The following is a 17,796-nucleotide window of genomic DNA, read 5'->3' on the forward strand; positions in this document are numbered from 1 at the left end:
TCCAAGCTATGGGACTTGAACTATGAGGTTGAGTCTTCGGAGAAGGCTGGCTTCCTCTTACTATCAGGGCGCACCTAACTGCTCTTGGAGAGAAAAAGGGAGAAGGAGAGCATGAAAGAAAATCTACCTAGTCTAATCTAAGGAGGTGATGCACCAAAATAGAGTGTTCAGACTCATTTCTACCCATATATGTGCTACCAAACCAAGATAACATTCAAAAGACATACACGCCCAGACTTATGTCAATCAACAACCACATACAGATCAGGAAACCAAACTGAATAACACAAGGAAAAGGATTTCACTTATATATTATCAAATAGGCCAAAAATAGATACAGTATGCAGGCCACAGATCTCAAAAATACACCAATGAGAGGCAAGATGGATGCACACACACATTGATGGCTGAAGGAGATGATACAGAATGTTATACAGCTCAGAGACAAAGGGAATTTTACACTGTAGATCTGCGAGCAGTAGTAAAGAAATTAGAAAAGGAGTCCCCTAAGAAAATATCACAAAAATGCCTTTATAGTTTAGGCATAACTGAGGATTTTTTTTGCATTACATTTACTTCTGACCTACTAGCATTAATTTCTCACCCTGAAAATCCAATCAAAGATCTGGTGGTTTAAGTACCAAAAAAATTGATATTCCTCTAAGAAAGAGCCTGGAGAAGATAGAACAGCACCAGAAAACATCCCCTGACATAGTAGATAGATCTGTAATGGTGGTAGAATTTCCTTGCACTTTGCATTCACTTCTGAGTCGATGGCATTGATCACGGGATCAAAATCTTGTGGCAAAAACCTGATTCATTATTTTTGGCTCATGAATCTGTGAGGTTAAAGCAAGTCAAACAGCTCCTTTTGTGCCAACTAGGCCATGCGGGCCAATCACCTCTTTTTGTTCTGCCACCTGAGAAGTCCTTCGTGGTTGACCTTCCTTTATTGAACTAATCGCGCCACCCTCAAACTATTATCATTAACTATGGCGATTACAAACTTGACTGCAACATTAACTACTAGCCACTAATTGTCAACCTTGGTCTGCCAGCGAGACACATGTCGACAAGATGCTATGTCGCTATGGTAAATATCACACAACTTCACCATAGAGAGACAACACCTTCTATTGATCTGCTCTGATCTGACGATCATGAAGACTTGTCATGCTATGTGCTATCCTTACCCCAAGCCCATCATATCTGGCACCACCTCAGCAACTGCACCACACTCAAATGACACCTGGCATACTTTGGTGAGACCTGGCCCTACTAATCCATGTGGTAGATGGGTGTTATGTCGCTATGGTAAAGATCACACAACTTCACCATAGTGACATGGCATCTTCCGTCGATCTGCTCTTATCTGACGGCAAGCGATAGATACTGCTCCTTAGTATATCAATTAATGGAAACTGACCATGTATTGTTGTCTGTATTTCCTACGCCTCCAAGCTTGGACCCACGAGGACACGTGTCCTCCAACTGTCAACTCGCTATCATAATAACCATGCAACTTATCCATAGCGTGATGGTGCCTGCCGTTGACCTCTGTAGATCTGACAGTGGAGATCTTAACCCTATACTGCACTGCCCGCGTTGAAGATTTGGTCTCATGATTTATCTGTATTCTGACCTAGCATACGTGGCTATTCCCCATTGGCCTAACGAAGCACCACCTTGGTCTGACAAGGCACCAAACTGGGGGGTTCATACTGCTTTATCCTTACTGAGGGGACACATGGCACCCACGTGCTATGTCGCTATGGGAAAATCAAGGCCAACTTCCCATAGCACCATGGCGCCCAATGATGACATGTCTTCTGATTTGTACGTGTCTTTCAATGCTTTGCCACCATGGCACCAGACTTCATCAATTGGGCATATGAGGTACGAAATGGGACCCAACCACTTGCCTGAAGCTCTCGCCATGGTGACCTTTCTGTTGCTGCGAACCTTTCCCGCCGAACACTAGGACTCACCGTAGAAACACCCTCCGACCGGCCAAGTGCTATGTCGCTATCAGAAAACTCATGAATTTTTTGATGGTGACATGGCACCTTGTCGCCTTTTGAACTTTTCGACCTATGAAGTTGATCGCTCACTGTGAACATTTCCCGGTGGCGTAACCTGCTCGTCGTAAGACATTTCCGTCGGGCGCTATGTTGCTATGAAGATTTTTCGGTCAACACATGATAGCAACATAGCGCCCATGGTGCCGTGGAATTTTTTTGACCCAAAAAAACTTCTTGCCTAGCTCGTTGGACCCACCGAACACATGTCATCAGGGTGCCATGTCGTGAACATAAATCTCGCACAGCTTTCGATGGCAAGATAGCGCCAACCATAGATCTTCCTCAGATCTGACGGTAGAGAACTTGCGGGCCGCAAAAAATATGTTATAAGGTTCGAAGCTTGGTATTTTAATATTTCCACGGGTATCAGACTATGGACATTTCAAAGGTGGGAAGGGCGAATATGAATTATGAATTTTGGCGGGAAGATCAAAATACAACATTTCTGGCAACTCACAGGGGGCATGAGCCTGCTCGATGCATGACCAGTGCTTGTAATGATCTATTGGGCCATGGAGTCAAAAAAGTATGAATCTGAGAATTGCAAAACCCTAACCTATCTGTGAGGAGATCAAAACATTGAAAACCTTAGCTCTACTTTTGCAACCTCAAAACTGTCAAAACTTCGGACACTGGCAACTCAAAGAGAGAACCATGTGCATGTCCACTTATTGAAAAGAAGGAAACAACAAAAAAGAAACTAAACTACTCATGTACATGGATCCACAAATTTTCAGAAATAGGGCTTCAGATAGATCCCATTGACTGGAATGGGAAAAATTTCACCATTTGGCCTACTTAGCTGGAATGCATTAGCCTGTTTCCAACTGGCAATTAGATAGGGGGCACTTCATAGTGCATCAAATTTGGAATGTCTTCCTGGTTTTGCCCTATCTGCATCCCACTTTAGAACTAAATCTCCTTCTTTGAAGGTTCTGACCCTAGTTTTCTTATCAAAACTCCTTTTCATCTGCTGCTGATGCATCTCTAGGGTCTACATAGCTTTATTTCTCTTTTCTTCTAGTTCAATTAGCTATGCCATTCTTACTGACATGGCATTATCTTCAATCAATTCTAGCTCATGAGCCAACTCCAAGGATGGGAATTCCAATGAAATTGGGAGTCTGGCCTCCCTACCATATACTAGCACAAAAGGTGAATTCCCAATAGATCTCTTGGCTGTTATCCTATTAGCCCACAGAGAAGTTCTTAATTTCTTATGCCAGACCCTTTGATTGTCTTCTATTGTCCTCTTCATGATTTTGATCAGATTCTTGTTGGAAGACTCAGCCAAACCATTACCCTGGGGATAGTAATTTGATGATGTGCTCAGGTAAATATTGTGATTCATTACCCATGCACAAATCTAGGTTCCAACAAAAGACATAGCATTGTCTAAGATGATAGTAGAAGGAGCACCAAACCTAGATACAATCCCATCAAGGAATTCAACAACTGATGGTTCTATGGCATCGTTCAAGGCAACTGCCTCTGTCCATCTATTGAAATAATCAGTAGCATCCAAAATCCATTTATGACCTGCACTAGACGAAGGATTAATGGTGCCTATCAAGTCCAACCCCCACTGGGTAAAGGGCTGATCCACCTGAATAGGATGAAGGGGGAGAGCTGCAAGCCTTTGTTTGCTTGAGAAGAAAGAACATTTCTCAAATTTTCTCACATATCCATAACAATCATGAAATAGAGATGGCCAATAATAACCAGCCCTCATAATCTTCATGGTAGTTGTTCTTGCAGAGAAATGGCCACCATCAGGGCCATCATGAAGTTCCTTAATCATTCTCTTAGCCTGATCCTCTTCAAAGCATCTCAACAGGGACCCATTAAAATCTCTTCTAAATAGGATACCATCAATTACAACATAGGGAATGGACTATAGTCTATATTGTCTTCTTGTAGCTCTATCCAATCCCTGAGGGTATCCATTCCCTGATAAGAAGTTCTTCATGTCATTTATCTAGCTCCTTGGACCATTAACATTTCCGTCCTCCTACTGCTCTGTTATTACCATAGCAGTTTCTTCATCAGAATCCTAACCTGATAGAATTTCTTCGCATAATCCTCTCCCTCTTACCAGCTTGGTAATCTGAATATCAATATCATATTCCATTACCCTAGTGATCCATCTAGCTCTCTTTTCACTAATATCCTTGCTTAACAGGAAGTCTTTTACACTGGCATGGGGCAGCAACAAATAGATCCTATTGTGGGATAAGAGGTGCTTGAATTTCTTCAAGGCTTTAATGACCACAAGGACTTGCTTCTCAACAAAGTTGTACTTATCTTCATACTCTTTGAGCCCTTCACTAAAGAAAGCTATGGGCTGCTCCTCATCCTTGTCATTTGTTTGAGTCAAGACAACAGAGATACTTGACTCACCACCTAGAGTGTAGAGAATGAAATCTTTTTCAAAATTTGGGTTCATGAGAGTAGGGGTTGAGGCTATGGCTGTCTTGATCTCTTCAAAACTCTCCTTCCCTTCTTGATCCATGAGAAGACCATACCTTTCTTAACCATAGTTGTAAGAGGTTTCACCATGGTAGCAAGATTAGGAATAAACCTTCTTACAAAATTTATTCTACCAAGGAAAGTTTGCAGCCCCTTCTTGTGCTTAGGAAGAGGAAGGGCAAGTATTGCCTTTGTTCTTTCTGGATCAATGGTCAGCCCATCTTTGGATACAATGTGTCCCAATAATTTGCCTTGGCTTGTAGAAAAGACACACTTGGCTGGGTTAAGGGAAACCCCAAACTCTCTACATCTTAGAAATACCTGTCTTAGATGATCAAAGTGATCTTCTACATTTTTTGAATATACAGTTATATCATCAAGGTATACTAAGACAAATTTGTCAATTAATTTTTAAAAGGACATCTCCATTGCCTTTTGAAATGTGGCACCTACATTTGTTAGTCCAAATGGCATCTTGCAATAAGCATAGGTGCCCCATTTAGTAGTAAATGATGTCTTATGTCTGTCAGATTCTTTAACCAACACTTGGTTATAACTAGAGAACCCATCAAGAAAAGAGAATCTCCTTGACCCACTGATTCTGGATAGGATTTGCTCCATAGAAGGGAGAGGATGGTGATCTTTAAGAGAAGCCTAATTAAGATCCCTAAAGTCCACACATAGTCTGATTTCTCCATTCTTCTTCCTTACAGGGACAAGGTTAGCTACCCATGATGAGTGTTTGGTAGGAAATATTATATCAGCCTCTATCAACTTGGATAGTTCTTTTCTCATTAGAGGTTTAATCTTAGGATTCACTGGCCTCTATTTTTGCCTTACTGGTTTGGCCTTATCAATTAAATCTATGGTATGCTGAAAGAAACTAGGGTCAAACCCTTTTAAGTCATCATATGTCCAAGCAAATACATCATTAAATTCTTGACATAAATGAATGAAGTTTTCTTGCTCAGTTTTAGAATATACCTTCCCCATATTCAGAGATTTTCCATCAGCAATTGTAACTGGGGCATGATCATCCTTTTTTGCAGCTAGATTCATTCCTTTGCCTCTTGTTTGATCATCAGGATTAAAGAAACTCTCCAAGGTAATGAGACCCTTGGGCAACTTGTTAGAACTGAGATGAATGATCTGATCACGATACTGATCTTGCAGTCTTGACTGGTTTCTATCTGAGAATTCTACCTCATTTACCAAGAAACTCACAATTTGCTCATCAGAATCAAACACCTGCCAATGAGTGTTGTTTTCGAGGATGGTAGGCCTCACTACCACCTTTATTTGTTGCTTCTTTTCTTCCTCAAGATTCCCTGGTACATCATAAGCTGCACCCACTACTGCAAGTCTATCAGCATGTTTATTTTCTTTCCTAGGAATACTCTGAATATTAAATGCGTTGAAGCCCTCAAGAAAATCCCAGACTCTGTGTTTGTAAGACTTGAGTGAGCCATTTTTGGTGATATTCTGGTTTCTCACTTGGTTAACTACCAACTCACTATCCCCATATACTCTCAAGGCTTGAATTCCTCTCTTTTGGGCAAGTAAGAGACCTTGAATAAAAGATTCATACTCGGCCACATTATTGGTGCAACTAAATTGGAGCCTAAAGGAGAAGTAGTATCTTATTTGTGCAGGAGAGATCAACATAACACTAGCCCCTGATCCATTTCTATTCCTTGAGCCATCAAAGTACATACTCCATGTTCCATTTATATCATCATTAGTCCCGATTAGATCAGGAACTTGAGCATCTTTCTCTATTATGCAATATGTACTAAGGCTTGTCTCAAGAGTCTCTGACATAGGTTCAAACTGATATGTACTAGCCCATTCATCCAAGAAGAAATCAAGAATCTCTGCTATGGAAGTGGCAGGCTCATTTACTATGTCATTTTCATCCATCTCTAGAATAGGGCAATTCATGTTGATGGGATTGGGGGTGTAAGATTCAGTGTGATGAAGGGCTTGAGGTTCTGCTCTAATTGAGGCATTGGCTCCATTTCTGGTCTTAAATGACATATATGACCAATCAGCAGATATGAATCCACCAATTTGAGCAGTGAAGTCTCTTGAAAGATAGATAGAAAAAAAGGGCTTGACTTTAGCAACAGATATGTCTTGAATCACAGTGCAACCAGGGCATGCATGTAGGGCCATCTCCACATTCCTAAGGATACCCACAGTTTTGATGGTACTACCATCTAATTGTAACACATCCCTAACAATAGGTTCATATTTCATTCCTAAAGCATCAGCAACACACCTAGGCATTACTGAGCTACTAGCCCCTAAATCTATCATGCAATTGTGAACTAATTTGCCCCCTATAATTAGAGAAACATAGAATGGAGGAGGTATAACCTTTTTATTTGTCTCCACATCCCCTGCTGGTTGTACTAGACTTGTGGCACTCTCCATGGTAGATGGCTGATCCTTTGGTTCAATCTTCTCTAATTTTTGCTCAAGCATCCTCTTCTACATTGGTATGGTAGCGATAGCATCCCACATAGAAATATTCACATTGGTCTTCTTCATTTTCTCTACCACATTGAATGGTGTGTTAAGAACTTTGGTAGGAACCTTGGGAGCTGCACTTATAAGAGGTTGAGATGGGGCAACATAAGGATCACTTGCATCTTTCCTTCTAGGATCTTGCTTTTGTTGCTGTGAAGTACTTTTTTTTTCATTTGCTGCTTGTATATGAGGTGTAGCACTTGAAATTGAGGCCTACTTTGGAGAAGGAGGGGCAGCATGTTCCATAGCTCTCTTCTCACTTCTAGTGTTATGAGCAATGAAATCTTGATTTACATTACAACGCTCCCCAATCTGATGATTCATGAAAGAGCAATCATCATGTCCTTGAATATATGAGGCCTCCTTAGGATGATCCTCCTTGTATGATTGCTTTGCTGCAGGTTCTTGGTCAGTTAGGGCCAAATAAGATTCTTCCTTCTAGCACATGCAATAGGCATAAGAATAGTTGCAGGAAGGACAAAAATCTTGATCTTGGGCCAAGTTATTTTGAGGGACTATAGCTCTTTTCTAATTTGAGCTTGAAGTAGAAGCATGACTATTTTGCCTACCCTGATCAAAAGAGTTATTCCACTAATTAGGAGGCCTACCACCATTTGGATCTTGATATTGCAATTGGAGAGGCTTGCCACCTTGAGCCTATTGCATTTCCAGGGCCACAACCTTATTAGTCATTTTTTGTATCATGGAGAAACTATCCTCTAATATCTTTCCTTGGTCCTTCAACTCCCTCCCCTACTCTTGCAATTTTTTATCCAGGGTCTTCTCTCTTTTATCTGTATTCAACACTAGACCTTGGAACATCTCTTTGAGTTCATCTATCCCATTTGAGGATGTGGAAGCTTGAGGCACTGAAGGAAGGGCTTGTGATATAGAAGTTGTAGGAAGAGGGGCCATTGCTGGTTGGTGGTTGGGAACATCAGGAAAGAAATGCATAGGGGGTCTTGGAGCCAACTTTCCTCCCTGTATCAGGATGTTCTTAGCTTTTATGGCTATCTCATAAGCATTAGGCAAGGTATCTCCTCCCATAGTTTGGATTGTAGTAGCAATATCATGTTAAAAGCTCTAAGGTAATGCAAGAAGGCATTACTAGGGGTAGGTTTCACTATAGTAGGTATTCTATCCCATGTCTTTTGAAATCTATAATTAAAATCAGTCATACATTCATGGGGGGCCCTTTTTATTGTCGTCAGCTTCTCTAAAAGTGACAGATGGTCACTTCTATCCTCAAAATGTTTGCATAACCCTGCTCCTAGTCCATCCCAATCAGTTATAGAACCATGAGCTAAGCCTCTATACCACTATAATGCTTTCCCTTTTAAAGATGAGGCTAGAAGTCTGATAGCAACATCATCCTTTGTGATACCATGAATATTATAGACATTTGCTACTTCTTGGATATGCTCTAAAGGGGAGATGGAAGTTTCACTAGTAAAATCAGGTATACTCTTGAGTGCAGATACTGGTATATCATTTCTTTGGGCTAACAATAGAGGACTTCCACCATTAAAGGTGGAAAAAGCATGGACTCTTGGCTGTGACATGTAAGCAAGTGTTCTATTGATGAGTGTTGATGGCAATCTAGGCTGAGTTCGAGCAACAAGAGGAGTAGAGATAGATTTTATAGGTATATTAACTGTTATTACAATCCTAACTGGTGATAATGAAGTTCTAGTCCTCCTTCTTCTATGATTTGAAAGAGAAAGCTCTTGATATTGAAATTTACATCTAGAAGATGCCTTTGTTTCAGCTCTGGGCATGAATTGCTGCAACTTTGGCCTGGAACCAAATTTGTTGATGTTTAGAGTCGCCAAGTACTTTGAAGGATCACCCTCTTAAAGGCTTGAATATTAAAGCCAGCACTACCTCTTTAGCATTAATCTCTGGAAATCCTTCTTCTTGACACCAGTAGGCTTTAAATCTTTAAAGGATGAGTCCCACTAGGCATGCCAAAAAGTGAGAAAGCTAGCTTCCTCTTACTATCAGGGTGCACCTAACTGCTCTTGGAGAGGAAAATGGAGAAGGAGAGCACGAAAGCAAATCTACCTAGTCTAATCTAAGGAGGTGATGCACCAAAATATAGTTTTCAGACTCATTTTTTCCCATATATGCGCTACCAAACCAAGATAACATTCAGAAGACATACACACCAAGACTTATGTCAATCAACAACCACATACAGATCACGAAACCAAACTGAATAACACAAGGAAAAGGATTTCACTTATATATTATCCAATAGGCCAAAAATAGATATAGTATGTAGGCCATAGATCTCAACAATACACCAATGAGAGGCAAGATTGATGCATACACACATTGATGGCTAAAGGAGATGATACAAAATGTTATACATCTCAGAGACAAAGGGAATTTTACACTGCAGATCTACGAGTAGTAGCAGAGAAATCAAAAAAGGAGTCCCCTAAAAAAAGATCACAAAAATGCCTTTATAGTTCAGGCATAACTAAGGATTTTTTTTCATTACATTTACTTCTCACCTACTGACATTAACTTCTCACCCTGAAAATCCAATCAAAGATCTGGTGGTTTGAGTACCAAAAAACTTGATATTCCTCTAAGAAAGAGCCTGGAGAAGATAGAACGGTGCTAGAAAACATCCCCTGACATAGTAGATAGATCGGTAATGGTGGTAGAATGTCCTTGCACTTTGCATTCACTTCTAAGTCGGTGGCATTGATCACAGGATCAAAATCTCGCGGCAAAAACCTGATTCATTATTTTTGGCTCATGAATTCGTGAGGTCAAAGCAAGTCAAACAGCTCCTTTTGTGCCAACTAGGCCATGCAAGCCAATCGCCTCTTTTTGTTCTACCACCTGGGAAGTCCACCCTAGTTGACCTTCCTTTATTGAACTAACAATGCCACCCTTGAACTGGTATCATTAACTACGGCAATTACAAACTTGACCATGACATTAACTACCAGCAGCTAACCGTCAACCCTGGTCTGCCAGCGAGACACGTGTCGGCAAGATGCTATATCGCTATGGTAAAGATCACACAACTTCACCATAGCAAAACAATGCCTTCCATTGATCTTCTCTGATTTGACAATCGTGAAGACTCGTCATGCTTCGTGTTGTCCTTACCCCAGGCCCATCATATCTGGCTCCACCTCAGCAACTGCCCCACGCTCGAATGACACCTAGCGTACTTTGGTGAGACTTGGCCCTGCTGGTCCACATGGCAGATGGGCATTATGTCACTATGGTAAAGATCACACAACTTCACCATAGTGATATGACATCTTTTGTTGATCTACTCTGATCTGACGGTAAGCGATAGATACTGCTCCTTAGTATATCAATTAATGGAAACTGGCCACGTATCGCTGTCTGTATTTCTTGTGCCTCCAAGCTTGGACCCACAAGGACACATGTCCTCCAGGCACCAACTTGCTATCATAATAACTGTGCAACTTATCCATAGCACGATGGTGCCTACCATTGATCTCTGTAGATCTGACAGTGGAGATCTTAACCCTATACTACACTAGTCGCGTTGAAGATCCGATCCCACAATCTATCTGTATTCTGACTTGGCATACATGGTTGTTCCCCATTGGCCTAATGAAGCACCACCTTGGTCTAACAAGGCAGCAACCTGGAGTGTTCTTACTACTTTATCCTTACTGAGGGGACACATGGCACCCAGGCGGTATGTCGCTATGGGAAAATCGAGGCCAACTTCCCATAGCACCATGGCACCCAACGATGACATGTCTTCTGATTTGCACGTGTCTTTCAATGATTCACCACCATGGCACCAGACTCTACCAACTGGGCAGATGAGGTACGAAATGGGACCCAACCACTTGCATAAAGCTCTCGCCATGGTGACCTTTCCATTGTTGCAAACCTTGCTCGTTGAACATTGGGACTCATCGTAGAAATACCCTTTGGCCGGTCGGGTGCTATGTTGCTATCAAAAAACTTGTGAATTTTCTGATGGTGACATGGCACCTTGCTGCCTTTTGAACTTTTTGGCCCGTGAAGCTGACCGCTCACCGTGAACATTTCCCAATGGCATAACCTGCCCGTTGTAAGACATTTTCATCGGGCACTATGTTGCTATGAAGATTTTCTGGTCAACAGATGATAGCGACATAGCACCCACGGTGCCGTGGAATTTTTTTGACCCACCAAACTTGTTGCCTAGCCCGTTGGACCCACCAAACACTTCTCATTAGGGTGCCATGTTGTGAACTTAAATCTCGCGCAACTTTCGATGGCAAGATAGCAGCAACCATAGAACTTCCTCAGATCTGACGAAAGAGAACTTGCGAGCCACAAAAAATATGTTAAAAGGTTTGAAGCTTGGTATTTTAATATTTCTATGGGTATCAGACTATGGACATTTCAAAGGCAGGAAGGGAAAATGTGAATTATCAATTTTGGTGGGAAGATCAAAATACAACAGTAATGAACTTACTTTGATCTCTTGTCATGTGGTGTGAGCATCCACTGTCTATGATCCTCTTGTCATTCTTGTTCACACAGGTAACTAATGTTGTTGTTTCATATTAATCTTTGTTTCATTCATCCTTCATGGATACATAGACTACTTCATCATCATTTTCATTAGAATCCTCTTCAATAATGTAGCATCTTTTGCCTCTCTACTTGAATTCTTTTCTTTCATCTTCTCTTTGTTTCTGTACTTGTTTCCTTCTTTTTAGTTATTCTTCTATGTACATAGTGTAGCTATATGATCTACTTCATTGCAATTGAAACATATGATAGGGAGCTCACCTTTCAATTTTCCTTTACCTCTATGGAATCTCCTAGCCAGTAGTTGTTCTAACTATTCCACATCTTTCACATTTGTGCTGCTATCAATGGATGCATGTTTTCCTTTTCTTCTCCTCTTTCTTGATGTGTCCTCCTCAGTGTCTTTCATTTTCATCTTGGCCTTGAAAGAAGATTCAAGATTCTTAGGTCTGTAGTTGTCAAAATTGGATAGCTCAAATGCAGTAGTCTTCCAACTATTCCTTCAAAGGTTAGAGTGTTTCCTTGTACACACCTCAGCTCTTGGATGGCTGAAACTCTTATAGCATAGATAGGAAGAAGAATTCTTAAGTATTTTCTAATAGATGTTTCTTCTTTCAATTGTCCACCCAGACTTCTTATCACATTCACCACTTCTTTTATTCTTGCAGCATATTGAGCAACATTTTCACCTTCCTCCATCTTAATGTCATCAAACTTCCCTCTTAGGCTTTCTCTCTTTTCTCTCTGGACATTTTGATCTCTTCCATAGATTTCTGATAAGTCTTTCCACATTTTGAATGTACTATCATAGTCCTTTGACATCATCATATTCAACATAGCTAGGTGCAGATGCAATTTCCAACATTGCTTGGTTATGCTCCTTTTTGTTTAAGTCATCTACAGTGAGGGGTCCTGCTAGAGTTACATGCTCTATTCCAATTGAGGTTTTCCCATAGTCACCAATTGATCCAAGGTGCAATTTCATCAAAGCCTGCCATGTAGAAAAGTTGTCTTTGTTGAGCTTGGGAACTTCTCTCTTGGACATCTTGATCTTCCTGCCTCTAGTACCTTGAAAGATGGATCTGATACCAATTGATAGAATTTCTTTAGAATAACTGGGGGGGGGGGGGGGCGCTGGTGAATCAATTATTCAAGGTCCAAATGTCCTATTCAAACTTTTTCTCTAAGTATTGTGAACTCTTTCAACCATTTATTCATCCAAACTTTAACTTATCTAATCAACAAGTTACTATAAATCAACATGCAAGTATAACACATAAGAAATCAACACATGACACAATGATTTTCATGGAAATCCAATTTGGGAAAAACCACTAGTAGCATGCTACTCAATTTTTATCCTTTTAAAGTGATGCCCTGTGAAAGGCCTACCCTATTAAAGGCTTATAACACAATGTTAAATATGACCTTGTTAGAGGATTTAACCACCCTATTAGAAGTGGGCCTAGTTAGAGGACTTTAGAAAATTCACTTGGAATGCCATCTTGTTAAAGGATTTACAAATGGCTATTAGGCCAAACTAAGTCCATAGGATTTTTAGATCTAATACAATTGCTAGAGAGTACTATAAAATCTTGACCTGATTACAACATACAACTTATCTTGAAAATCTTAGATCACTTCTTAGCTCATACCTTTCCCTGGCCTTCAATCTTTGCAACTCTTAATAGCTTGCCTTCCCTTTCAAGCTTTATCTACTTGAGTCTTCATACTCAATGTAATAGTGCAATCATCTCTTCATGACCACTCATGGAAGTAGAACCTATGTGCTCTTCCTTCTCCTAGATGTCACCTCATTGACACCCTTTCAACCACTTCACAGATTTGGCACTTCTACAACAACAGTATCAACAACTCTTTTCTTTTTGGTCTATGACTCCTTAAATAGAAGTCTTGGAGTTCTTTTTCCCACTCGATTCTTCTATTTTTCAATTTCAATTCACATGGATTTGGTAGGATTCATTGTATCTAACCCACATTCTATTTTCTCTAGAAGCTTCTTGAATAATCCTTTAGAATTCACCATAAAATAGTTTACATAAGATTTTGTGCCCACAATTCACCATCCTTATCTTTCAACTTGTTCACAAAATCTGATGCAACCACTATGTTGGCTTAGATTTGGTGAATCTTCATCATTTGAAATAATGTAGTAGCTCGGCACTATTGAATTTCTAGTGGTCGACACATACTATGTTACTCGACATCACCTATGTTTTTCCTGATGCTTAGCACCTGAAGATCACTTGGCACCTACTAAATTTTTTTTGAAGTTCAGCACTTGATCTTCACTCAAAACTTGAAGATCACTCAGCAAACACTAGAAATGTCTGTTACTCACCTTCTACTAAGAATTTGCTCGGCATCTATGAACTTGCTTGACATCTACTGATGATCTTAGTGAAGGCTTTGCAATCAACCTTGTTACAACTCCTTCTTCCAACATATCTAAGTGTGACTAACCTCTGTATCTTTCAGTATGTCATCAATGCATTTCTTAACCATTGTCTTAACTAATCCTTGCACTTCATTACAACATCATAACTCAACCTTCCCTTAGGTGCTCTTATTACATCTTGTTGATCAAATCCTCTTCATCAATCAACTAAGTTATAGTGCTTGGATCTTATAAGCAGATATCATCCCTAAAAATAGTGGTTTTGACATCAATGGAAAAATAATGATTGAAAAAATTCTTTTACAATAGTCTCCCTCTTTGATCTTCAACAACAATGAGCTTTTCAATCAGATTTCCAACATCATCAACAAAGTTTTTAGAAATGAACAACATGTTTTTAGATTAACATTTCAGATATAGATTATTGTTCTCACTTTTCTTGAAAAACCATATCTTAATCAAATAAAAATATAAAATTTAATGCCATACTCTTGGTGCTTTCTTCGGTCCATATAATGTCTTGTTAAGTTTGTAAACCATGTTCCTCTAATGAGGTTCACTAAATTATTCTTGTTGTTTAATATATACTTTCTAATCAAGTATTCTATTGAGATATACATATTTGACATCCATTTTATATACTTTGAACTTATTATAAGTAGCATAGGACAACAATATTGTTACTCCTTTTAATATTGCTACAAGTGTAAAGATATCACCATAATCTATCCCTTCTTCTTGTGCATAACATTTGAAAACTTTCCTTGACTTATTCCTTACTACTTCTCTATTTATATTAAGATTATTTCTAAATATTCACTTAGTTTATATCAATTTTTGTTAGGGAGTCTTGTGAATAGAGTCCATGTATTTTTCTTCTCAATCTAATTGATTTTTTCATTCACAATATTTATCCAATCTTTATTTTCAAGTGCACCCTTAACTATTCTAATTTTATATCCTATTATCAAATATGGGATTCTCTTACTTTTTTTATCATTACTCCATAGCTTCTGTCTCCAATGATTTGTTTAGGTGAATGATTATTTTTTGCATATTTTCCCAACATAGGTTCAGATTTTTAACTATCATGATGATCTTTTCTCAAGTGGGGTGCAACCTCCTCCTTGAGTTGTACTATCTAGTTCTTCAATAAAACCACAACTTGAGTGCTACTATCTAATTAATGATAACACTCTACTATAACTTGGATAGTGTGTCAACTTCCTCTTCATAGGAAAACACAAAAATTTTCTAATCTTTAGGATCATTCATACTTTTCACATCATTTTTTTTTACAAACACAACAATTCTTACATTTTCACTCTCAATCATGGTGTTGGTAGCTTTGTTCAAACATTTATAAGCCTTTATCTTAGATGAACATGTAAGAAATATACCTTCATCTCCTTTTGAATCTAATTTTTCATTCTTTCTATCCTTAGGAATGTAACACTTACTTCGAAGTATTTTGAAATAAATAACATTGGTATATTACCACACCCGAGTTCACAAGGAGCCTTGTTTATTCCTTTCTTCTACAAAACTCTATTGAGAGTTTTAAAAGTAGTGCTAATAGCTTCTCTCTAGAATACTTGTGTAACTTCATTTTTAATCAACAATGCCTTGGCATAATCTCTAATTGACCTACTTTTCCTTTCAATAATGTCATTCTGTTGTTGTGTTTTAGGTGTAAATAACTATCTCTTAATAGAATTTTTAGTATAAAAGTTAGTGAATTCAATAGACATAAACTAGCCTTCTCTATCAAATTTGAGACATTTGAATAGTTTACCTATTTCTTTCTCAATTCTATCATTATACCATTTGAACATATCAAAAGTGTGTGATTTCAAATTTGTGAAATTGATAATCATTATTCTAGAATAATGAACAATAAACAATATGAGGTATCTTTGACCATGATAACTTTCAATACCCATAGAACCACAAAAAATAGTATGCACTAGCTCATGAATATCATTAGAAGTGTGTCATGCATGAAAATATTGATTTTTTTTTTATCTTACCAAGATAAAATTATTTATACATAACATTCTCACCTAGTAAAAGCACAAATGTATGTCATCTTTTAGGATACCAAAACCTATTTTGGTCAAATCTCAATTCTCTATGAAAACTCAATTTTTTTCCAAAAAATAAAAATAACATTTTATAGGTCTCAGATTCAATATCATCATTATATAAATTTCACAATTTTTGATTAGTTGTAATATGTTATAATTTCACAATATTATAAATCAATATTTTAACATTCTAGAAGATGCCCCCTCAGAAAATAAATCTTTTTAATAAAAAAGTCATGTGTGCGTATACATACATACATAAATACATACATAGATATGTATGTATGTATGTATGTATGTATAGGAGAGTCTACTCTTTAGGAATATGTAATTTTTTTTCAAAAATGTGTAGGTTTAATAGAGATTTTTAATAGGAGGTAAAAACTACTAGATTCTATTAAGGTTGACCTTGTGTACTTATAACAAAGCAAATATACATAAAAAATAATCATTACTTTTTTTTTTCCCTTGGTATACATGTCACCTATAACATAATTTCAAATTACAATGAAAAAAGATGATTTGCATATACTTATTTGACCAAAACTACAACCTAAATTTTTTACAGTTCAAAAAGGGACTTAAAAATATAAAAAATAAATAAATTCACTCAAAAAAATTATAAAAATAATAGGCATAAAATTCATTCAATTCTACAGATTTCACAAGTTTACATCATCTTCAATTTCTAAACACAAATATTAAATTTTATGTCATCAAAGTTGAATAGTTGCATTCTAGCATCCTTTTTATATATAAAAGGTGACACATGTTTGTTCTTTTACCCAAGGTTTTTCCAAATTTAATAATCCTATTACTCTTTTTCATTTTACTAACTCCCACCATATTATCAAAGTTTACATAAAGCAAAATCTTATGCCATAGCCACACATCCTCAGCCTTAGAAAATAAGCATGTATCAAAGTGTGATAGAGATGAAAAAATTTACCATTAGTTTGTACTCCTTTTCCAATTAGAGTTCCCTTATCATCATTGATCTTGACCTTTATTTTCTGAATGCTAGTTTGTGACTTGAATTATTGAATTGAGAAATGCTCAAAAGATAGTATTTTAGTCATTGTATCTAGTAGATATCATCACATATTATCCTATCATTCAACATTAGATACCCTCTACCTTTCACTAAACATGGAACACCATTACCTAACTTAACAATTCCACCATCATCAATATCTTCAAGTTTATTAAACTTACTTATATCACAAGTCATATGATGTGAGAATCTACTATCTATCATCTATGTATCATTCTTACTTACATTTAAAATAATATCCTTTTCATCTTCATACATTTCTTCAATGGGATTTTGACTTACTACAACATGCACCATCTCAATAGTTTGTTTGTCATCATCAGAACCAGACTTGGTGTGGTCTTTCTCAACAATGTAGTATTCAAATTCTTTCCTTTGTCCTTTTAGTCTCTATTATTCATGTAGATGCGATCTTTCTTATTATTTCTCCGAGTCTTTTACTAGTTAGGATGTTTAGCAGAAAAAACACTAAATTGTTTACATTTGAAACAAATTACATATATTTTACCTCTCTATTTACCTTTACCTCTTGACAATCTTCTTATGTAAGCAATGCTTCATGTTCATCAAACTCAACTTTAGATTTAGATTCACTTTTTCATTTACTTTTCTTCATTTCTTTCA

Source organism: Cupressus sempervirens, chromosome 8, assembly GCF_028749045.1.
Source record: "Cupressus sempervirens isolate cs-2001-9-10 chromosome 8, ASM2874904v1, whole genome shotgun sequence".
Lineage (NCBI taxonomy): Eukaryota > Viridiplantae > Streptophyta > Pinopsida > Cupressales > Cupressaceae > Cupressus > Cupressus sempervirens.